This window comes from Temnothorax curvispinosus, unplaced genomic scaffold (assembly GCF_003070985.1).
Source record: "Temnothorax curvispinosus isolate PA1 unplaced genomic scaffold, ASM307098v1 QBEX01012990.1, whole genome shotgun sequence".
Classification (NCBI taxonomy): domain Eukaryota; kingdom Metazoa; phylum Arthropoda; class Insecta; order Hymenoptera; family Formicidae; genus Temnothorax; species Temnothorax curvispinosus.
This window is the reverse complement of record NW_020222770.1, coordinates 116540-142672: the sequence shown is the minus strand read 5'-3', so window position 1 is coordinate 142672 and position 26133 is coordinate 116540. Positions and strand designations below refer to the sequence as shown.

Sequence of the window (26133 nt, the reverse complement as noted above, 5' to 3'; positions counted from 1 at the left end):
AAGAAGGGCGCGCAAGGAACGCTCTTTCTCCATCTCTCTCTACATTTTCATCGACATTCATATTAAAGAACCGGCGCGATAACGAACTTTATTTAGGGCAAGCGCAAGCGTCTGGCAGTCTAATCAGCATTCATTCAGCCGATGGCGAAACCGCGGCAAGGAATCCCCGTAAGATTACATTTCATATTCTCGTTTCAAGGACTCGTGTAATACGTAAAATCATGCGTCGTTTCGTTTCCGTCTCAGCGTGCTCGTTCTTCTTGATATATAAGTATGCCGTAGGAGCTATTCCTTTAAATAGTTTAAATTAAAAAAAAAAAAAAACACCAAATCTCGCAAAATATCCGAATACAATGGATAAATAACACTTTTATCGTGTCTTCTTCACTTGGGTGCAAAAACATCATTCTCAATGTGTCTCCTTGATCCTTTACCAGAGTGCAAAGGATGCAGGACTATTTCGCCTGTCCGTCGCCTCGAGGCGAATGTCGCACGGGATCGTCCTCGTTACGCTTTTGTCCGTGCATTCTTCTTGGCAGTTTGTTTCGTCGACGACCAGCGACGCAGAGGACAGCTCGTCGAAGCATCGGGGCGGTGCCGCTCGTTTCTGCCGCTAACTGTACGCGATGCGACGTCACGTAGCAGGATACTTTACGAACGAACGGCGGAAACGGATGGAGGACGGGAACGGACTTGGAGACGAGGCTCGGAATTAGCCCGGCTAGCGACGGTACTTTCCTCGTGATCTCGATGGGGTGGAAACGACTCCTCGGAGGAGGGACGACGACGACGACGACGACGACGACGACGATGACGACGACCACGACCACGACGACGACGATAGTGCCGGATGCGTCCTGGCGCGGTAGTCAGGTGCCGCGTACGTGACGTCTCTTTTTGCGACACCCTGCATCCGCGCCGAGCAAAAGTTTTCCTTACTGCCGCTACCGTTGCAGCTGTTTCTCTCTCTTTCTCTCTTTTTCTTTCTCTCTTTTCTTCGTCTTATCGATCAGTCCTCGCGAGTTTCATTCCTCGCACGTTGATACGCTTCCTTTTTCTCTTTATCCCCCTCCTCTCTCTATTGCAGCCGCAGAGATTAATGTACCTCGAAGGCTGTCGCGGACCAAGTTGAATGTCGATGGCGATTATATCGCCACAAAATCATGAGGCTTTTACAAGTCGCAGATTCTTGAATTGCAGTTTTCTTTAGCAATGCGTTTGCGTAAATGTAATTTAAGTATATTATGTAATATATATTTCTATTACCGATATATAGCGTTAAGAATGATTAACAAACTAGAAATGTAAAATTTTACAAATTGACAAATAACTTGCATTTCTCCTATTCTTCTCTTACTAAGGTATTTCTATAAAGATTCATAATATTAATTAAACTTAATTAAAGATCCACCAAGTCTCCGCGCAAATAAAAGAATGTCCTTCTTCCAGTTTCTTTCGCGTTGTTTGCGTAACGGCTTTTCAAGAATCTTCTGAAACGCAACCAAAATCGTAAAACTAGGAGAGACCCGTTGACCCAGTTACACGACCGAGCGGACCCTGATCGATGGCATCGACAGATGTTTTCCGAAAATTCCTGAATTACTGAAGTTCGACGGAATATGCAGAAGAAGAAAATTTTGCGATCATTTCGGTCCATTTATTTCGCCACCGTGACTCAATAGCGAACACATTTAACAAATCTCTTGTCTTACGGCATTCAGTTCCAGAGCGATAAAAAAATATCCTAAATTAAGAATCATTCTGATTCGTTGTGTGTAGCATCGCTTTCTATTCGTGACATTCACGAATATATGAGAATTACAATGATCGATATCCAATCGTCGACTCTCTTTCCTTTTCTCTCTTTCTCTCTCTCTCAATAAATCACTACGTTAGACAGGCACTGGCGGAAGCAGAGGAAATGCATAGTCCGCGAGAGCGATCGGCTTTTTATCGCCGTTATTTTCCTCAGGCCGGCCTTTAACCCAGACCACCCTGCCCTCGTCCCGGCCACTTTTGGTCTTCTATAACGGCAAAGGAGCGTCCACGAACTTGGCGTGGTAATAATTTCTACGAGAAAGTCGGAACTTGGACCATTCTGCTTTCCATTAAGGGAGAGACGCTTTTCCGAAACTTTCTAGATTTTTTTTCTGTTAAAAAGGTGGAATAGGGTGGGAGAATCGCGTGGGAGGATTGCGTCGTCTGCGTGGAGGAACCAACCAGGGGATCGTACATCGCGTACTAACCAAATTCACCGCAGTTAAAAATTCCCTTGGCTAGCTCGTCCCACGGTATCATCGTTATTAGAACAGTCGCTGGGAGGCGTCGACTGAGTTACGGCGCAATTATGCCGCAGAGTAATACTCGTACGTCAGTCCGAAACGGTCCAGCAGCGGTCCCCTTCGCTTACCTACCATCCTCGGAGTAGGTTTTTTAAATAAATGGTCTGAGGCTTCGTCGATTCGGTAATGTTCTTGCGCGAGATCACCGAAACATGCGTGTGTTTGTGCGCGCGAATTTTCTTTCTTTCCGTTTCATTTATTTTGCGTTTATGGAAACTATGTTTTGGACGCTCCGCATGCAATTCCCAATAAACATATTCACAGCCAAATATACTCAGGAGCTTTTCGGTATTTTAAGAGCATCAAAAGAATTAATTATTCTTTATTAAACTTTTCGTATCTTCACAGAATTTTCGTAAATATTTTAATAATATGTGAATATCTTTAGAACATAAATTACACAAACTATATTTCAAAATGCAACATATCGGAAAATTTACAAAACCTCTCAAATAATCTAAAAAAATATCTCATAGGATTGCAATTATTATAAAATTACACTTACAATTAATGAAGAAAAGGACGAAGTAAGAAATTAAAAGAAGATAGCTTGTATCTTGCAACTGTGGCGGCGTGACTGAGTCTCGGATTTTCTACCATTTTCTTTCGCTTTGCGCACTTACTTAGTCGTTAAAGATGATATAAACTCAGCAAAAAGCACACGATGAATAAGTCATCGGGCCTTAGTATCAAAGCAGCGCGTGTATCCTGGCAATCGACTGAATTGATCAAAAGCAATCGCGCGAGAAAAGGAAGCTTTTGCTCGCCGAATGATATTGCTTTTGGCAAATAAATCGTATTCAAAGATTAGCATTTTTGTTTCGTTATGTTGAGATGTACAAAGTTATAATTTTAAAAAGTTCCTATATCGAAAAGCCTGGCACTCGGTGTGCCGAGAATTTAAAGCCACGCAAATGTATAACTACGCGCAATAACGCAAGGGAAAAAAAATCGTACAAGCACTGAAAAATTTAATCCAATTATAGTGGATCATGGAAATGGAATTTACTTTTGCGTTCTTTAGAGAATTCGCTTGTTCAACGGAATCGAAGCAAATGTTAACGTCGGGCACTGCGGCAATCTTGAAATCTATTGTTCTCTCAAATACAATACTTTCTTTCCCGGCCGGCCTCGTCTACGATCTTATTGTTACAACATACGCGAGGCTTATCTCATTGTACGTTTCATTCGAGACTATCAACTTGTCCTCGAATGAATCTTCCCGAAGTCGAAAGTATAATCAATTTAAACTTTGCGAGCTGCAGCAATGAGCATTGTCTATATATATGCCGTTATATCGGGAACTTTTTCAATTTCCAAACGGACTTGTAATAAAGTAGGCATACACATTCTTTCTAACGAAGTTCTTCATTCCGAGAAAACTGCACCCACGCGTACTCGAACTCTGCTGTACAATATTGTGCAGATATAATCGATAAATCATTTCAACAAGACACGCGTTAGACAAAGAGGAGAGAGAGAGAGAGAGAAAGCTGGGAAACCAGCATAAGAAAACGCAAATCACCTTTACGGTGAGTTGAAACGTCTACTCATTACTTCACCACGTAACGAGCTCCCAAAGTCGACATAAGAGAAATCCTCGTTGGAAACTAGATGCCTACAGGGACTACATCTAAGTTTTACTGCGAAAAGTTTCCGCAGGCGAGCGCGCGCCGCATAGAATGACGAAGAAGCGAGGCTCGTACGCTCACGGCAAGTTGTTATCGCTATCACGGCTAGATAACTCTCCGAAGTGCATTCGAGTGATCTTCGTAGAGAAAGATCGCGGTGTGGTCTCCGCTGAATCCGCCTAGCCGTACGCTGGCAGTGATCCATCACGCGACACCCCGTCGTGTTTAGATAAAGTCTTCTCCTAGACTTCTCCGTTCCTTCTTCGGTCTAAGCGACACCGACTCTTTCCACGTTTTAACATTTTCTCGCTATTCGTCCGAGACTCCGCCGAGCGAAGAACGATAACGAAGATCACGAGTTTCTGATGAGCTAGCGGTATCGCGCCTAAGATAAAAACTACGAAAGAGAGAAAGAGAGAGATCAATGGAAAGAATTGTAGAAAATTCGCGTTATTAGTCACGTCTCAAAATTTGCATTAAAAAAATACCATCCGTTCATCGTTAAAACGATAAGGTATTTTATATTATCAATTTTATCAAATTAGTTACGATATAGCAGACTGTCAGACGAATCGGGTAAACATAGCAGGACAAAGGTATCTTTTTTCACTCGAGCGTAAACGGTCACAGTGCGACTGGCTCACAAGTCGAATTACATCTTAATGTGTGGAACGTAACGCCGTGATTTACGGACGGCACGCTCGGTCCCGTTGCACGCGCGCATAACTTATCGGAACACGTAGCGCCAGAAATTTCCGAGCGAAAGTTGTCCCACGTTTCGCGAGAGGGTTGATAAATTAGAGAGATTATTAGGAACAGGCTGTTGCAAGAACTGTTTGTTGATAAACGTGCTCGGTGCCGTCGTGCTTAGCTTAGCCGCCGCGTCTTAAGCTGCCGCGTGATCGTAATGGTAAGCCGTAAGCACGTACCTAACGTAAGTCGTAACATAAGGCCCCGCTGCGGCGGCGGCGGAAGTATGTGTGGCCTCACGCTGCGTTACGTGCTTATGGCTGCTCATTATAACAGCAGCGGAGCCGCGTTCTCTCTCTCTTTCTCCCTCTCTCTCTCTCTCTCTCTCTCTCTCTCTCTCGTTCCCCGAGGATTGTTTTGCCGAAATTACAAAAGTATCGTTAGAGGTGTTATCAGAATTACCGTATGCGAAACGCGAACTGGCACGTCAACGAATGGTGATACGTCACCCTTTTTCGCCCCCGGGAGTTTCCGTCAGTTTAAACCGACGGTCATTTATGAGGCTGATAAAGGAGAATTCTCATGAAACGTGATGGATATTCATAAGAAGACTATATTTATCCTCCGAGTATTATTCGCGACAATACTAATCTTCGATAAGGATGCATTATTCATTTCTTGTGGTCGCAATAGAATATATAAATACAAATTTCAAACAAATTATATAAAATATTGCATTTTATAGATTATATCAATTAGTATTAGAGCAATATTTAATGACATATTTTGGAAAAAAAGAAAGAAAATAAAATCCTGTCACAACATCTCTCTCGCGAGGGGATCGGCATCGCGGGGGCGATTTGCGGAACACACAAAATCAGTAACTTATAACTCGCACGTAATACCGGCGGCGGTTACGAAGTCGACCCTCGAAGCCACGAGACTCTTAAGCTCCCACGCGGCTGATGAAGATTTCCCAATATATCCGATAAAACTCGCTCCCCGATCCTCCCCCTGCACCCCACGTCGGGGTTATAGTAACACATCACGGAGTCGCGGAAGTTTTACCCCAGGGGCAGGAGCTTTGGGAGCGAGAAACTCGAGAGCGGACCTCGCCTAATCACGCGGCCTGGGAAGGGTGCGACGGCGGCGGTGCCGTGGGCGCGGTGGCGGTGGGGGTTCAAGGAGTTGTTGGCGGCAATATTAACTTTGATATTGGATGGCGTTAAGAAGAAACACAGCCAATAACTTCTCGGTCAGGAGTGGTCGCGATTGGAGAACAGCACAGTGGCGCGTCCCCCGCCGCGAGAAAACACTTTCTCGCGCGCTTTTCAATAATCGTCGCGACACATATTACAATAAAAGCAAACCGAGACTCTCGGCCCGCCTTCTGTTCGCACTCACGTCGATGTCGTGTGATCGCGTGCGTGACGCACTCGCGCGCGTGTGTACGTGCCGATATTGAACTCCGGTGCACCCTCCGGCTCGACGCGCGCATATTGCACAGCTATTCCGCCCGTTTCTTCGAGTCCCGTCGTCGTGACCTATCGTCGCGTTTGCCTATTCACGCTTTCGTGCCTTTTTAATTTCTGCACCGCTCCCTATTCTTCGTGGCCGAGAAACCCCACTGTTTTTTTTGCAGGTGAAACAAATGACGTCGAATGGAATATCGTGGAAAACCGCCAGTATATCTACCTTCTGGTTATAAATAATGTATGTCTTGAAAGAAGTATTAAAAGTTTGCTAGGAATTTGTCTGTAATATCGCAGGAAAGCTTGCTCGTATAAATAAAACTATGAATCAATCGTTATTCCGTCGAAAGGTAGAGGTGTATTGCAAGAGCCATGCTCGTCGATCTATATTAGTAGAGACTGCGGTCGCATCGACGCTTCCATCACGGGGATCCGAGAGCTCATCAATAGTAATTCCGTTGCTCAAAGACCGTTAATTAACGGAACACTCCGGATTCACCGATATTCGGTATTCATTTCGATTTTACATTTCGCTGTCGCCCCGACGCATTACGTGTTTGATGTAGTTGCGTGACTTCGTCATATCCAATCTCCGTTGGTCTCACATTTTTTCCCGAAATTGACGGATATTTCGAAAAAGACAGATAAGTCGCAAAAAAGAGTGAAAAAAAGACAGAGCTGTTGTATCATGAGGGGATAAAGCACGGACAAACTCGAACGAAGCTTTTCGCAACATTTCGCGCCGTTCTTTTGAACAAACGGCAGGCACGCGGAATCGAGTGTGCAGTCATCGATCCAGAAAAACGAAATCTTTCCGGCGATTCCGAAGCGTGCTACGGCTGCTAGTTTTTCTCGTACCCGTAATTATGTGAAACAATACGAGAGAGAAGGAGAGAGATAAAAAAGAGAAAGAGAGAGTAAGAGAGAGAGAGAGAGAGAGGGAGGGCAATGCGCTACGGCATAGGTATATTGAAAAATTCCAAAGGCCCTTTCCCCGTCTTCGCCCCCGGTCGTCGTTTCACGAGCAACTACCCTGTCCCTCCCCCGCACCCTTCCCTAGCCCCCCTCACGACAGAGATTGATGCGGGGAATGCAATTTCCTCAGACTCTAGCGCGTTTATCCTCTAGTGCACCTTTTCCGTACATCCCAACCATCTCTCTCCCGCCAACTTGCGCATTTGTATTAATACGATGGGGGTGGATTCGAGAGGAAATTCTTCGGGGTCGCAAGATTCTAAGCTCACGGAAGTGTGCCGGCAATCCTATTATCTTTGAACGATCGCGAAGCCGCGAGGTGGAATCATCAGTTCAGATCTGCTGTATTGACCAGATTGGCCGGATAAATGTAAAAAGTGTTTAGAAAAAAAAAAACAAGCTGAGTTGGTAGTTAAATGACTTAACAATAATGCAAGCCAGTTCTTTTTTTGAAGTTGATATGGCACTGAGAGGCAGTTACTGAAAAATTTCACTGTGTTTATTATTTTTCCATATTATCACTGGACACAGTTACAGCTGCAGATCAAATGTCGCATGGTCACAGGATATGTGTAATTAATATTTGTTTTTCATATATTGTAAAACACATACTGCAAAGTTTAATATAAAAAATATAGTAACGTAAAATCTCTTGTATATATTTTATTAAGACGACTGTTTAGTAAAAAAGATTTTTTGGTTGCTGCATTGCAAGTATTAATTTTTCTTATCAATTCTCTTAACTTTCGTATCTATTATAGACATCAGCCGTTAAAATACTCGCCTGACTCGTCACGTTACCATAATTAGCGCGCACCCTTTCGCTTCGTGGTAAGTCGCCACGAGACTCGCGCGCAAAATCTGGGGTAATTTCAGTATAATTGAGCCGTCACGCGTCACACCGCGCCGTGTGTTTGCACATAGCGACTCCGTAAACAGGTATGCAAATAAGCAGCGGCGCGTGAGAGACGATGACCTTAGTTTGCTCTCGATTTTTCTACTTCCCAGCGGCGGATTTTATTGCCGACGCTCGTAAACCCGAGGTCTCGCATCGTTTATTCCCCGGCATGCGAGAGCGTTTTGCGCGCGATTAAGCGCCGCTGTCCGGCAAGAGAGACTTACGGCGACGCATAACGAATAGGGCATAGTTACGCCGGATCGCCCATCCGAAAACAACGGAAAGAACCGAGCGCCCGCCGTCATTCGTTCGTATAGCATATACGCACGGTTCTCGCATTACGGGTTCCGCATAGCATATACGGTGAGGTAGTGAAGCGAATAATTAACCGGAATTCCGATGGCGCGGCTAGCTGCTGCGTTTGGTCACTGCGTTTGATAAAAACAGCGAGTGACCGAATTATTTGCTGCAACAAAGTATTATAAACTCGGGGAAAAATACTACACGCGAAACATATACAGTTCAATAATGAACTTGGCTTTTGAAAGATATGTCCAAAGTATACTATTGTAGGTATATATACTACTTTATGGAAAAATAGCTTCTTACACAAGATAACGGGGAAATTATATCTTGCGCTACAAAAGAGCTCTGTAAAAATATCCCGTCTATCCTTTTGAAAATAGTCCGAGTCCGCGGAGTTCTCTTCCACGCAGAAAAGAAGATTTATTTCCGCATCTGATGTACGGACGATGCGCGAGCACCTCAGAAGATTCCCGGATATGTGTCGGTCAGTGCCAGAATACTACTATCAAATATTAAAAATGTTTTTGTATCTCCAAAAGCGGGAGTGGATCAATGCTGAAGGATGCTGAGTCGTTCCGCTATTCGCTTGGACTTATCGGATATGGGCTACAAAGACGATAATGAACTGACGAGCCGTTCGGTCCATAGCTTTTGCTTTGTCTGTATTCCCAATTCGACTTCCATCTCGCAAGCTACTCACAATGGATCACTTATTTGCTTCGAACTACAAAAAGCACAAAAGACCCTTCCATTAATCAGAAACTTCGCCAATGTCCCTTTGGTTGTTTTTCCTTACTGACGGAAGAAACGAGGGAAGGATTATCGACCGAATTAACTCGCCGATCCGGCGATCCGTGGTGCTCGCAAATACTGTTTTGCAAACAAACACGGGACGTGTCGAGCGTGCATTAAACTCAAGCCCGAAGCAAACCGTTGTATAGCGCTGCAGGTGTGCTAAATAAATCGATGTAAGAGCAGCCAGTCCTCGACTTGGCGTATTTTTCGTCGATCGATATTTTCGTCGATCGCGCAAATTCAACGTGACGCGACGCGACGCGACGTTTTGCCGCAACAAAAGTACGAGAACGGCAGAGAGGACAAGCAATACGGTATTCTCCGCAAGGGACAAACGAGCAGGTACAATGGCGTATAAATCCGATTCCTCGGATCGTGAGACTCGAAACATCGCTAACTTGCGAGCAAACTCCGGCTCAATCAGACCCTTGTTAACTCCGGCTGCTATTACTGCGGATATTGAAGTATTGATTTCGTTCCTCTCTCCCTGCTGAAAGTTTATGTCGGCATTACGGATTTCATGCCTTCTCTTCTCTCGCTCTATCTTTCTCCCCTCCCTCCCACCCTTCTCTCTCTCCCTCTCTGTCTCGACAATTTCATCCTAGCATTACGAACCAACCTTCGCTATAGGCAGATATTTGCATTTCAATCGGCTGATTAAAAATCTATAATTATGCTGTCCTCGCGGTAAAGATGGATGAGAACTTTTCCCTCTGCGAGATCGGTTCTTCTTTTCTTTTTCTACAACCCAGCTAATTCATTGCTTTGTCTAAAAGTACTTAACGTACCGTAGGTGGGTAGAAATTATATCTTGTCTTCCTCGATGATTGATCTTGGAACTCTTCGTGATGAGAAGCAAATTATTGTTTTCAATCTAAACTAGTTTCTACGTTTTAAAAGCTACAAGATTTATTTTCCAAAATATAGAAATACGTTATATAAGGGAGAAATATATTTAGCTGTGTGTAATTATTATAATACAACAATAGGAGTATTTTCATTTTCTACGGAATCTCTATAGAAAATGCAATATCAGTTATAAATGAATAATGTCCTCTACTCAGAATGTAAAATAATGCAAAACTGAATTAATCGTGAAAAAAATGCGTAAAAATGCATCATTAGATACAACACACTGAATAGAATTTCTTCTCACAGTATGGCAAAAATTACAAAGGAACGCAAAAAAGGAAAATCTTTGAATAAGCAAAGTATTGGGATAGATCAAAAAGGCTGTGCATGTAATATATATGTAGAAGAGCGGGAGAGATTGTGCAAGCAGTGACTAATAGCGGCGAGTATAAAAGAAAATCCAAGACTCGCGTGTGTAAGAGTTAGTGAAATGCGTGAATTATTGAACGAAGCAGAAGAAATGCAAAGGCCGTGGTACATAATAAAATACGAAGATAAAGGTGTGAAAAATAGGACCAAATAATAAACCTCGACTTTTCATCTCGAGACTTCATTGTATCTCCGAATTGCATCTCTGCAACCGTTTCAGTCCATTATCATCTTCGGCGAATCATGGAAAATAGAAATTCGTGATTCATACTAAGAATTGACAATGTGATCATCCTCGGAAATATCTGACCTCCCTCAAATGAAACGAGGATGAAACGCAGGAGGGTAATTAAAAAAAGAAGAATAAAATAAAATTGCTCAGGGAGTGCTCTCTTCGATCGTTAAAGCTGATGCTGCATTTAATCTTGTGTAATCTTCGATACTTACTTATCATCTGCGATAGAAAAGTGTCTTTTATTTCTCGTTATAGTTGGCGATGCCGATAATACATCGGCATGATTAAAAAAATGTACAAAAATGGAAATATCATATAAAAAAAAACATCCAAACAAGACGTTTTGGATGTATTGGCGGTATACACGGTCCATCAAGTTTCATCTTCGATGTGATCCAACTCGTTATAAAAAAGGGATTCCATATGCAACGAAATTGAATTCTATCTCGATTTACGAATCCATTATCAATTCGTGGTTATATCCCAGCGACTTTATAGAATGATTATTGTCGACGACCTTTTTCGCCACAATAAAAAAATATAACAGAGTAGATATGCTTGTTAGAATAAAATGAAAACCAATTCATTAAGGAAAGGTGGCAGTCGCGGCAGACAATAAATCTTTAAAATCCAGCATCTTTTTCCGTAATATAATATGTAAAAATATTTTAATTGTAAAAATGTTTGAAAAAAATCTGACACAGAAATTTTCATGTGTTTACTGTCCTTTTACTGTCCCTCAACAAGTTCAAATAGCAGCGAGGGCACCGAAAAACGGCACAGTAAATACCCATATCATAACAAACAAATTACGTGACATCGCCATAATTAATATCTCGACAGTCGGTGCGTGCAATTATGCCTGCTCCGTCGGCAGAGCAACGCAGGTGACGCGTATCTCAAAAATTTAATCCATCCACGAAACATGCTGTGAAACCCGGTGCTTGTGAGTAACGCGACGCGACGCGACGCGACGCGAGGCAAGCGCGCGACGGCATCTGCACAATTGGGGTGCGATGCTCAGTTGATTAAACGCGGCCCGAATTGTTGGTGCATAACGCCGAGTATAATACCAGGGAAACAGCATCAGCAAGCCAAGACACCGCTTTCCGCGTCGCGTCGGCTCGTGTTTCTCGTATCACCCGCCGCGCATCTACCCGCCACCGTAACTGCGGGCGGTGTGTGTCATCTCGGCACGTTGCGTTCCGCGGCAATAATTTCGCGGTGATGCTTTCTCGCGCGAATAATTAAGAACGGCAGACTACTACTTATAGGAGCGCGATTCACAGTTCCCGCGTCACGGTTTCGCATCGCCGCCGCATGAAAACGCGATAATCGAAGTTTCGAATCGAAGTCGGTGCGCCTGGACGCGACAAGCCGGAAAATGACGCTGATTCGCAAGAGGATTACCCTCGAACTTCGTGTGCGAGCTAATATTTTAAATCTCTCCGGAATCGTCTTCCATAAGACGCATGCCGAATTTCTGCACGCCGTGCCGTTGCGTTTCTCGGATGTCAAGCGGGAGAAGTTCGCACGGCGTTTTCGCACAGCGCCGATAGTAGTAACATTTGCAAATCCGGCCACCCCGCCTACGGAATATTAAATTCTCGTCCTGTCGCGCCTCATATTTTCCGAACATTCTGCGCGTCGATAGAATTTCATTAAACGATACGGAGTATCGAATGTACAATACCCTGTAGTTTCATAGCACGCGCTCAGGGAACAGCTCTTCGAGTTTCTCTGTCGCGTATAATGTATATTCTTGGAAATTTCATAAAACACGATCCTATTTTATACACTGTAGGCGAACATCAAAGTTACAAAATCATGTTCAAAATACGCGCGGGATAGCGGTACACTTAGATCACTGTATCCCAATTACGGACGCGCTCTTCTTTTATCGTGCAAACGACAGTTTTGGATTCGTGATTTGGCACGCGAAGCGTAAAGGTACAGTTTCTTCTTAAGTGTTAAGTGTACATTTAACAGTATTGTATTCGCTCAAAGTTATCAAACTTTAATCCTTGCGCCTCGAATTCGCCCACGATACAATACTTTGTATTTATGTGAAAAATTGTAGTCAAGAACGAGTTTGATGTACCTTGCAAAAACTTGATGCACAAAAGAAACGGCCTTTGGCCCGGATAACTGGCTAAAAGACTTCGACTTAAAGCCGACCTCGTAATAAAGCGTTAATCCTTCGAGCCCTGATACTTCTCGTTGTCACGTACCGTTTTTTTCTCTCCGTGCCTTTGTTCATCACCGCATATAAAGGGCTTTGATATTAGTAACTCGAGGGTGGTCACGTTCTGCCGAGCTGGCGTGTAAAACAAACTCGATGCCGCGATGGCGATGTCATGCAAGATGTGACCGAGATAGAATATCGGGAGGACGGCGATCGTGAAATGTCGCAGAGTCCGCCACGTATTCTTCCCATTCATTCGTTATTTCATTCGTTCTTGTTGGCTGCTAATTAAAATCGCTAGTTGACATTTTTATTTTCTTTCAAACTAAAATATTTAGATTCAAATAATTGCATCAAGTAAAATAGAGCAATAATAAGTTGATAAATATCTAAAATGTTTTAAATTCAATTTGCTAATAAAACTTCCAGTTGAAAACTCATATAAAGTTTCGTATAAAATATTCCTGTTTCTTTAACGAGTTTCTTATATAACATTCATTAAATTAAAAAAAATTGTTAAGTACGTTTCCGCTTTTCTGCATTAAAATCTCAAAGTTACGGTTAACCTTTAGGAGAGGAAAAGCGAGACCGTTTTTTCCCAACGTTGAAATCGCCTGATCCGAAAAACGCGGAGTATCCACCCTCCGCGAAACTGATGTCTCTAAAAACAGCTAATCGCCTTTGCGCGCTCTCCCTACCGTTGTCGTAAAAATATCCAATATGCATTTTACGACGAAAAGAAGCAGCCAACGGACCAGCATCGTAGAACGCGGAGTAGCTCTATCTGCCACAGGTCTTTTGTCTCTCTCAGACTTCGACCGCGCGGCGCTACGGTGCTGGTCACATAAAAGTCTTGATTAAAATTTTAACCCACTACCTGGTTGGTCATGCAGCCACCCGATGCGTCACAATGTCTTTAAATTCTTGTTGTCCAGCTTAAGCGGTAAATATAAAAAATAATGAATATAATAAACATAAAAATCGACAATATCTCCGGAGAAAGGTGTGCAGAAAAATAATTACAAAAGATACATAGTAGCCGTAATATGCCTTTCTTCATCCGGTTGTTCCTTCTTGCGAAGAGAACTTCTTTTCAACCCTTTGTGTTATAACGACACACTCATTTTCGAAAGCAATTTCTCTTTGCCGAATTTCGTTACCGTCGCGACCGTTTGATTCTCTTCTCTCTTATTGACATTCTCTGTTCAATGGCGAGTAGGAACGCAAATGACGTTTATGTCGTCTATAACGTTTCACAGCTCGACCATATTTTCAAACGACCTGATTTTAATTAAATTACGCAATGGAGGCGAAGAGTTGAGGAATCGCGATCAATCCTATGAGACGTGAGTCTAATAAATCGTGTTTTACGCAATAAGAATTATTTAACCCTTGCGCAATCGGAAAAGGGTCTGAATATTTTCTGAAAATTCAATGTCGCACGTTAAATGGCGGAATAATTAATGATAAAGAGCAATCAAACGTGCTCGACGAGAGGGTAATCCAAACAGCGTTCCACGCCTCACAAACCCCCCTCTTCGCTCGGGGAAAATCGGGGTGTCGCGACGGGGTTGCCTTACCCGTACGCGAAGTGGAGAGGGTCTCTTTAATGAATCCAAAGTAGCTACTGTTTCGTTTCGCCTTGGCGAATACGTCGCTCGCGAAATGTCCTAATCTGCAAAATGTCCCAAAGTGCTGATGCGGAAGACCGTATAAATTCTATGGGGCGTGAGCCCCTAGAAAATGCGATGCGCGCAAGTGTGCACTTGCATATGAACGAGAGAGACGGACAAAGAGAGAAAAAGAGGGGGGAGAGGAAGAGAGAGAGAGAGAGAGAGATAACGGAACGTAAAGCAGCCTCGAGGGTAGCAAAGTGCGCCGTAAGGTCGTTAACCGTGTTAAATTTAAATCTACCTAAATTCGTCTTGCATTTAAGGTCCTTTCCACCGTCTCTGCCTCCTCCTGCCGCGTTCGCCCACCCTCACGTAAACTTCGAATTAACTGGAACAGGGAAAAAGAGGCTCCACGGCGAGCAATTAAATCGCTACGAGATAAAATTCCCTTTGTTAGCTGACGGAGAACGGGGCAGTCGTTGTATATCGAAACTTGGCCCATGTCAGGTCGATAAGCTTCAAATTGTGGAAGAGCAATTGCCCGTGGTCATGCGATCGACCCACATGCGACACGATTTCTCACTCTCCTCCTTTTTTATTCTCTCTTTTCCGATGAACGCCAAAGTCATAATGTTTCCATAGAAACACGCACACAGGTGTTTTCTATAATACGCGAGTATCCATAAGAGAAATTATACTTTATTTATTATTCTAATTAAAAATATTGCAGTCAGAGTGCTAAAAAAAAAGATTTAAAACCGTAAAATAAAACGTGTCCCTGCAAATGCGGAGAAAGAGTGTACATGTGACATGTGCGAAAGTTCGCAGTGAAAAAAAGACGTGTTCCTTGGCGTAAAAGCGCTAAGATTCTCCGTCATCTTGCTACCTCGTTCCGATACTTGACCGTCGCTCGTAGCACACCCGACACTTTATTTCGCGTGGGGTAATATCACTTCGAGACTTTCAGCGTGCAGATGGAAAAGTACTCGTCGTCGGTGGCAGGCGCGGCGGGGGCGAAAATGCGTCGGCAATCCGTAGTTTGCCATTTGTTTTACGGCACTCGATCTTACGCGAGGTGAAACACTTGCACAACTCATTTCGTCGTACTAATATACCGAACATTTGTTCGCGCACGGATCAGCGCCGTCGTAAAGAGAAGGAGAGAGCTTTTTTCCAGAGTTGTTATTCTTCGTTTCCACCAAAGTAGATGGAAACTCGCTGTCTTCGAAAGCGCATACAAGAAATAGATAAAATGCGTCGCTTGATGTTTTGACGAACAATCGATAGCGATAATAATACCTTGTATTTTTTAACATTTTCAATATATACTCATTTAGTACTTGCCATTCAAGATCTACGGTATTACATTTTATATATCAAATCAGCATTTCTATTTCTTCCCTTCCTTTTTCTGCAAAGGTATTGGTTTTTGTACGTAAAAATACGCCCATACGTAGCAAAATAAAGATTTACGAGAATATAGATTCTGTCTCAGGCCGTCTTCCTTGAACAAACCACTATCCAGGGAAGAAGCCTTGCGAAACGCAAGGAACAAGAGGGCGGAGAGAAGAAAAGTGAAAAAGCGTCACCCTCGCGCGAAACCACCGCTCCTTTAACGGTTACGAGGACGATAAAAGAAACTGCCACAATTTAAACTTGGCATACGTAAGTAGAGTTCCCTCGGACGATTTTCCACTTCCTGAAGTGACTAAACTTCTTTCTGTTCTCTAATACGCGAGAAAAGCAATTCCGGCCTTCCTTAGACGCTCGGATCACATTCGGCTTCCATTTCGCAAAATACACCCTATTTTGTAATTGAGCATAACGTTCAATATTTGTGTCTTCGCTTTGTATGGCTTTAGACCTGTTATTCTTCATTTCGCCGAGCCAACTCGGTAAAATAACAACAAGGCGGACAGCGATGGCGGCAAGGCCTAATTCTTATTATTTTTTTCTCGTCGCTCTTTTTTTTAGGGAACTCGCTCGTGGTTCCGACGCCACGGACCGACGAGCATAACGAGCAAATGCGGACGAGACGAAAAGAAGCGACGACGAGACGGCGAGAGAGGGAAAGAGGACGCGCCGTCATTTTTCTTTACTGGCGTTTAAGCACGTAGAGCCATTAATTTGAAGCTTTTTTTTTTAAGCACCGCCACGATCGACCAAAAAGATCGTTAACCATCACCGACATTCTCCGAGCGTAGGGTTCGCGCGATTTTTAAAACAAAGTTAATAATGGGCCAAGACACGGACGGCATTTTGATGGAGCAATCGCATTTGGGATGCAGTCGGCTCCCCCCCCCCCTTCTTCCGTTCCCTGAAAGGAGATACCGCGAAAGAGAGAATACGATCATCCCGCGAGCTCAATGAATTTCGAAGAAGTATAATTATCGCGGATACGACAGCGAATACCACGGTGAATAGCGAGTCCATACATTTTCCCACAAGCACGCGAAACAGTGTATTTCGCATGCGTCGTATTCATGCATATGTATTTGCATAATAGACGCCTACAAAGTCATACGTACATACGCGTTGTACGTGCGTGTACATATTTACATATGTATGTAAATGCACGCGGTATAATATGCATTACCGATCATGAGCCACGCCGCGGCAGTTTTCAACGAGCTTACGGTTCGAAGTTCTGAACCGAAACTGCCGCGCCGGTACATCGTTGTTGTAATTGTTATTACGCGCCCGGCGGCTTTATACCGTTTATTAGGTATGTTAAATTACTATCCATTGCTAAATCGTATTATCGATAAAATAATCGAGCAGAGAAAATTTTTTGTTATTCATAGACTGATTATGAGATGCAAAATATATGAAAACTAAATCAATACGCTAATAAATAGACGTTAATATTGTTTTGTGCTTGATAATTTCGAAATTTCGACACTTTTGTAAAATACATTGACATCATATTTCATTAGTTAATAATTATACATATAAATACTTTTTAGAAGAAAAGAATAATGATATCTTTGGACGCGCGAAATATTAGATACATCTCATTAAAGCTGTACAGATCGAAAATTGATCTAAATAAAATTATTGATCATAATAAGTGAAACATGACTGAAGATAACAATTAAGTAAATAGAAAATGTACCAATATATAATCTGGCTGTATTCTTTGTGCCTATAGTAATATTTTTCGCGTTAATTTATGTAGAATGTCCACTTAGCAAACTACGCGGTATTGCAGCATATATAGCAAATACTGTCGGTCTTGAAACGCAGTTTCAAGCTGAAACTGGAATAGTACCATCATATAATATATAAGTAAATTGATAATCAATTTAATAAAACCGATACCCATACATATCTTGAAAAACACAGCAAATTACAATGCATTATTAGACACAAAAGATTTAGGGACCGTATATATATTGGCACATTTTCTAAAATTATTAAATTTAGACTGCAGATAATGTTCAAAGGAAATAATGGTATCGATATTATTCAATAGCTTTAATTTACAAAGAAATAAAAAGACAACGTGGCAGACAGTAGCGTAAAGAAATACCTCGGGAATAATTTAATTTAGTCGTGGATTCGTCGTTGCAACAAATTATAAGGGTAGGAAACGAGGTGAGAGTGGTTTGAACTGTCCACAACCAAGTTTCTCGGATAGATACTAACCTTAATACAAATCTTCAACATTGGAGAAAGAGAGAGAAAGGGAGAGGAAGAGGGAGAGAGGGAAAGAGAGGGAGAGAGAGAGAGTATGTGTGTGTCTAAGCGGGAAACTTCTCGTTGCGTATTAAATTATGTCGTACGACGTAGTCGGTCTCCAAAGTGGAGTTGTTTATATTTATCCCTGGACCGCCCAGCGTTCCTCATTCAGTGACGGCATAGTCTCACCCTCAGTGCAACGAAGGGGCGATGGTTTTTCTCGTAACGTGGCGGGGAGTGTCGTTGGGCCACTTCGCGACGATGATGTTGACGTCGACGACAACGATGGCCGCAGTGCTTGGGAACTTTTCACTTAGAGCTTTTTAGCGAGCTGCAATTTTTAGTATTTGTCGCGCTTCCGTATATTATCCTGGCCGTCAACGGTGACCAAAACTTTTCCGCGTTACAATCGGTAACCCCGAACCGCTCCTGAGATCTTCCTATCGATCATCGCTATCCATACCGCGATTTTCTGCGCCGCTGATGAAATTTCTTTTGAAGATCTTTCGCGATAAGTTCGACATGCGAATAATGCCTATAAACCATTTGATCGTCACTTTCTCTAAAGAAGTTTATACGAGGTCTGAAAAAGTCCCGTAAAAAAGAAGATTGGCTCGAGATTCATCAAGAGATCTATTGTCGACAGTTACGTTAATAAAAATTGAGAATGCTTTCGTAGAATGCTCAAACTATTTTATTACATTGTTAGATATTATTTTCTGAAAAATTATATGTAGATATATTTTGCTTATGCGTAATAAAAAATGTAACCTCAATTTATGATCTCGTAAAATAATAATAGAATCTCAAAGAAAATCCTAACATTTCATTAAGATATTATTAAGATATTTAACTTATTAGGAATTTTCTTTATTATTAGAATATTCAGGATCTCAGAAAAGATCCTAATGGAACGGACGCGCGATACAAGCGTTGACAAGAAATGTATGCAAATTGGGTGCGAGCTGGTTGCATAAGCGAGACAGCTATTTTCGACCATCAATCGCTGATCGAGTCAGTGCAGGTCCCGTAACAATTTACGCTCGGGCGTCCCCATCCTAATTGAGAATATTGCTGGAAATTGGCTGTAAATTCATGCGTATCGTAGAAACCAGCAATTCCCGGCAGTTAATTAACCGGATAAAGCTCTGACGCGATCTCGCACATTTACGCTGATCCTTGTTACTTGGATGCTTGGTCACCTAGTAAATCCGCGCGGGCTCGAAATCGGAAGCCCGTAACGATGGACATGGTCAGCGTTAGCTGTACCTTGTACACGGGCGAACGATCATTTTCACTAAAATATTGTTAACGATTGTTTCAGTGTTATAATAAGTAATATAAATTTCTGATCTCTCATATCTGCTGATATAATCTTTTGCATAACATCCTATTACCTATTTAAAGTAATTTTAAATTAACCTATAGAGAAATAATATAATTATTAACAGTTGCGCGATTGTTGTAGATCATATTTAGGACATCTTACAGACTTCTCAATTGTTATAGAATAAAAAGTATCTCGACTGAATTGTCAAAATGTATACTTGATCAAAGTAATAAGTGTAACAAAAAGATTGCAAGACGATTCTCTTTCATTCAATAAAAACTTTATTTTGTCGTTTATATGATTGTCTGAAGTTCAAACTGTATATCTTTGAGATATCGAGTTCTGTGCTACAATCGAGGGTCGGAGAAACGAATAGTCATCTCGAGTTTCGGTATTCGATTTCGCTGCGGTAATACGAGAATTACCAATCAGCGCGCCGTGGCCTCTATTGGCGAAACACCGGTTGCTCATTATCATGATTTATGCGTTTAATATCGCTGCAATTGTATTAAATAATGAAATTTCGAGGCCGGGGGATGAGGTGTGGAGGTGAAAATGGTTGCGCCCGTGTAGAAAAGGGACGACGTCGACAGGGGAAATGGCGGGACAAACTGGCCCCATGTGTGTTTGTTCAGCCGCGGAGAATAATGTACACTGGGAGGCGTTAATGAGATTTAAAAATAATGGTGATTACCTGTATTACTCATTAGGTATAACTCGTGGCGACGTGCGCTATGTTGCACCGCGCTATACCCGTTGCGACCTACCAGTCCAGTAGCAATTCCGTGTTTTTGGTCCTACGTCTTGCCGCGCCCTCCCGCGTAATGCGCGATACGCAAACGCGAATCCCACACCGGGAGCTTGGCAGCACAGAATTACTCGCGGCAAAACAATGCCGCGGAAGAAAACTCATTATACCGCTATTACAATCCCCCCCCTCTACCTCTCGCTACGAAACCTTCGGGTTCGCTTTCTTAGCTCGTTGGAGGACTCGCGTTCCTCCCTGGCACGGCTATAGGGACATAAATCGAAAAGCCGAGAAGAAACGCCGATTAATTTAGAAGTCTTCGTGGCAATACCGATACGGTCGTTATCACGGGATAACGGAAATTAATCGAATCGATCGATGCACGCTCGGCCCATGCGTCTCGGCAGTTTCATCTCGCGAACGAGCTAGCAAAGATACCGCGTGCAATTACGAACTGCCCCAGATGCACCATTGTTTTCGGCCGGCTCTTGATACTGCAAATTCAACCGGACACGTACCGGCATTCGCGGCATCGCCGGCTAATCGCAATTCCAGATATGCCGGCGAAGGACATCAAATCCACGTTTGCTTATTGTACCCAAAGTGATGTACAGCCGCGGCGGAGCTGTTAACTGGCCCGATCCTCGACTTGATATATGCCGTTCCAGGGCGCTCGGCACAACACTTATTCCCTCTCTCGCGTCCCGCCGCGCGCCGCGTCGATGGCACGGCGTTATTATGCCCATAATTCACCGGCGCTTTGACGTATACACCTCGCAAAAATATCGATCCTTATTGAAGGGGACGCACTCCTGGCCCTGATTTTTCCCCCCCGGCAGACGCCGCCCGCCACGCGATGGAAGAAAGAGAAGATTGCCCCCTCGACGACGACGTCAGGGGCTGACGGGGCATCTTCCTATGTCGCTCTCCGACGTGCTTTCACGTATGATAAATGGTCATTGAGAAAACGTCGGCCCGGTATTCGTTTCATATCGCAATCCACGTATTCATATCAAAAGTCGGCTATGCGACGCGCTAGATTGAAAGGTGGTATAACGACGAGACAGACGGCTATCCACCGGAACGATAGTACCCTTATGAATATCAAAATTTCTATTTCGAACAAATAAAAGAGTAATATCGATATGTCGGATATAAAATAATAATACATAATCACATTCCCTAATTTTGATTTAACGCATTTCGATGAAAAAGGAAACTGTTTAATTATTAATTTTAAGACAAAATCAGTTATAAAAATATATTTCAGTGTAAGAATTTATTGCGTGTGAAGAATAGCACAGCTTTTAGGATAAATTAGATTCACGAAATTTTATGATAATTTCAACTACATTTTGCACGCTCTTGCAGTCAAAGATATGTTGTACTGTACCAGCAGTAGCACTATACGTTTGTCGATATAACAAGGTCGACGCGCCGGAACAGCGGAAAGGATTGGTGTGGGAGGGGGAGGCTGTTGCGGGAGTGGAAATGGGGTTTGGGACGCGCGAGAGGTGGCCAATGCCGTTTTATGCATACCGAATGCATACCCACCCATTCTGATGCATCGCATGCATGGACAATTGATTTATGGCCGAAATAAACCGCTCGCCTTTTCGATAAATAGAAAACCCCCATAACACACCGAGCGAACCACTGAATCTTCCGTCAACTTCGGTCAACATGTAAAAGTTGTATTTAGTGTTATTATATAAACTCTCAAGATTTATCAAAGACTTATCTTTTGAATTGAAAAGTTCTGTCTTTAGCTCGATTTAAATTCAATAATTACTTTCAAATTCAATAATTGATATAACAAAATGTTAGCCATAATCGGCAGTTGTAAAGATGCAATTGTAGAGATCAATCAAAAATCAATAGAAACAATTTATATATTATAATATAAATTATGTGTTGAAATTTATCTCCCTCAGATAGCTAGAATAAACATAAAGAGAGATATCCCATTTTATTCAAAGAGATTCTATTGCGATGACTAACGAAGAATCATCATATCTAAAAAAGACATGTAATGTCAATACTCGAATCTATCGAAGTTTATTGTTGTCGCTTTTCCGCGATGCCGATTAGTTCTCTCGCTGCATTTACTTCATTTGCAGCTGTCATCATATATTTTGACAGTTGTGTGTATCAAGGAGTTAATGGTGTAATAGTAAGCATAATGTTAAAGCTAAATAGCGCGTGCGTCCGTGGTGTCTAGTAATCTAAAAAGTTGTTCGACGATGCAAATGTGTTAAAAATATATGACTCTATTTATAGCGAGCGGTTGCGAGCAAAATTCGGCGACACTTTAAACGCCGGCATTTTCTCTCTTTCTCTCTTTCTTGTTTCGCGAAATTCTCTATAAATTTTTGCGCTGCCGCGCTGCCGAATGTTGCGGAACAGTCGGCGACCGTGCGCGCTTAAAGGATTTATCCACTCTCTCGGCCGAAGTAGCGCTCGAACGAAAGAATCCTTGGATTAATGGCGTCCTACTTTCCACGCGGACATGGAAAGAGGACGTGCACACGAGGAAGATCGAGAGAGGATAGAAGATCGCAAACTAATGTCGGAGGACGACGAGAGACAGCGATGGGGAATAGATGGCGGCAACGTCGGTGGTTGGGAGAGAGAGAGAGGGTCCAAGGGAGGATAGGATCGGTCGATTGTAACGCATATTAAAATTCCAATATCCAGACTTCGGATAACTTCTGTCGTATATCATGCGAACCGAACGCTGCGAACTAGCCTGCTTCGAGGTGTACGTTCTACAAACTGCTAGACCCTCTCCACTTGAAAATCTCGAATCGACGAGCGTCCGTGAAGACCGGTATATAAGATAAACCGTTTTATGTGCAAAGTTACGGTAAAATGCATATTCATCGGCGCTTCTCTCTCAGCGCGCGGGGAAGATTTCGAAGGTAAAACTTGAGCTGAAACTGGGAGTATCAAGGAAGTAAATCGTCGCCATTGTTCTATGATCCCCGCCTCCGTTCAATGATTTCTTATTAATAAAACTGCATGCTCGATTAAATTTAAATCGGCTGCGATCGTGCGAACGATAATTACTACTTATTAAAAATTACACTGTTCCAGTTATGGTATTCTCTGCTACGATAACGAGACCAAACAAATAATAAATGAATGACTCTATTACAGAAATTTAGGTGATAATTTCACCCGTCGCACATCTCTCAGATTTAATGTTTCAGAAGTCTTTATTTCCTGTCATATTTCATGTCGAACAAACAAAGAGACACAAAGATGTTGGAGATTTATAGTATACTGAAACTAATTTTCTCAATCGCCAATGCCACGCGCATTCTTCCTGCTGATTAGACGACGTTGTCTCATTCGAAAGTGAAACTGGCTTTAAGGGATTTCGCGCGCCGCAGTCTCTTTCCCTTACCCTCACTCGATTCTTCCTCTTTACATTCAGCGGCGCCGATAGAAATCGGATGGAATTAAGGATCGCGCTCACAATAGCAGTGGCTACGAGGCCGTTCCGAACCTTACAATAGATGTAAGATAGCCGGGGAGCCTCTCTCTATCCACGGTCGTAGGAGTGTCCCGCCGATAGATTTATCGTGGTTTTCTTGCCGAGGAGTTCCTCCTTCCTTTGCGGCTATCTGCGATCTATGCCGTGCCCTTTTCTCCCCTCGTGTCTCTCTTGACTTCACTGACTATCGCTATCGCCGACTATCGGTCGCTGCAATGCCCTCTCGCCCTTCGCTACGGACGAAACTCGAAAGCTCGATTCGCCAAAGAGATCCGTAGAATTGACAACTCGCGGCATTCGTATTCCTCTCCCCTCGTCGTTCTCTCCGTTCTGCTCGCCCCTAGATTTCTCTACCGTTCGCGTCCGTTCGAATTTCCACCCGGCTCGAGATCGCCCGCATCGCCTCCGAACGATCTTCGATCCCTTCTTCGTTATCCCATCTTCAGACGAGAGAGCAGTCTCATTTTTGTACTCTCGCTCTCGTTCGCGAGTCGAGATTTTTATGCCTTACACGCCTGATCTGCCGGCGCGATATTACGACGCTGATGGCGCAAAAATAGTAGAAAAAGACGTCTGACCCGAGCTACACGTACACGTACATGTGCTAAAATTAACGGTCTATATTTGCGCGTGCATAGCGTTTCGTCGCAATAAGGCTTACATGCAGCTGGCACGTATTAGCCTTGTAAAAAAAAAAAGTTTCTGAGGCACGATCAGAAGCGAGAGACACGAGATAACAGCGAAACGAAAAGACAAGTGCGTGTCCAGGAAGCGTGAATCGCATAATTACGAAATTCTACACCCGTACGACCGAATGCGGTTTCCGGTCAAATTGTCCACGAATCCGCATAAATGTGGCACGCACTCATTTTGCGGCGCGGTTCAGCGAAACTACTGCGTCGCCCGACACAACTAACCACCGTTGATGCCGATGCAATATGTTCATTATGCGTGCCCATTGTCCATTCATACCGTCCAGCAATATGTAATTGCTTTTGTTGCGGTCTCACGAATAGAGCGGCGCAGTTCTACAAACTCGTATTTATCTAGAATATGCAGGCGTTGCATATGTATATAGAGACATATAGTTATCGCGTGGCGATTCCGAACGGCGGATCGACGTAACGAGATTGTATCCTCGTCGCAGTCGTCGCGACAACATCAGTTTTGAATCGAAATTTTGAAAATTATTTCCCTCATTGTCACATCTGCCGGTATTTCCAATTTATAAATCCAAGAATATCTCTCGGAAATCGTATTTTTTAAATTAATTCCTTAATCCTACGGATTTTCATTCGCGACATTTACATTTAACTCGAAATAAATTTATCTCCAATAAACTGAAACAAAATTTGGTAAATTTTCGCTAAAACAGATTAAATTTTCGATCGATTTGCTGAGTTATCGGAATATTTCCATCGTGCGCGGGAATATATGTACGTGCACGCGTTTCGAACAACCTTTCCTCCATTAAGTCTTGTAAATGCAGTCGCGTACGTCACCGACAGGCAACCAATATTGGCTCGTCTCCTGCTCGTCGCCGCCACACTTTCGTCTCTCGTTTTCTCACTTAGATGCGCGAAGGCGAGATGAAAATAATTTACCAAGATGTCGCAATAAAACGCACTTCGACTACACTTACCCTTTATGTACCGAGATAAACGCTCAAGTCAAAAGGACTTTAAAAGCGTACGTAAAAAAAGTCGGTTTGGTCGGAGTAAAAAATATTTTTTAGTTTAAGCTAAAAAATAATTTCTCTTAAAAGTAAAAAGAATATATTTCTTTCTATGTAGCTTATTATATATAGTCTTAAATTTCATTTTACATAAAAAAGTATTTTTTCCTTGCTTCCTAAAATAGTTGGTTTAACAACGAAACAAAGGCAATGTTACAACACATAAATGTTCTCTCTTTCTCTATTTATCTATCCACCTATCTATCTCTCCATCTTTACCTAACATATATTAACTTGTTAGCTTACCTAAAAAAATATACAAAATATGAAATTGCGTCGGTTCGAAATCTCAAAAAAAGGGGAGAGAGAGAGAAAGGGAGAAAGACGGCATGGGTGCGTAGGTTGATGAGGAAGGCGGATCGAAGAGGAACAGGGAGCACGAGGAGGGCGTCGGTACAGACCGAATGAAGTACGAGCCGGTAACGTCGGCCGGGAAAGTGACTGCTTTTAAACCGTCTGCACCGCGGGCTGATTGATGGAGTTTCCTAGGACCGAATTGCTTCCTAGGCACACTCTGGGATTCCGTGGGACTCGGAGCGCAACCGCGACGTGTAGGGGCCCCGTATACCCGACACGTCAAGGACTAGGCATGGTAACGCCATTACGCAAACATGCACGCGTTTCGACGGCGGCTTCTTGTCCTCCGACGAATAATCGCGATGCCGTGACGACAGAGTTCAGTGATTCTGAACCTTCGAAGAAAAGAAAAGCAGAACA

At 42.9% G+C, this 26133-nt stretch overlaps 1 protein-coding gene across 1 annotated transcript in view; it reads right to left on the bottom strand.

Annotated features, from left to right (window-relative positions):
* The window catches only part of LOC112463025 (E3 ubiquitin-protein ligase MIB1), a 353496-nt gene that overhangs the window by 251508 nt on the left and 75855 nt on the right, over nucleotides 1–26133 (bottom strand). The gene's annotated exons all lie outside the window — the stretch shown is intronic.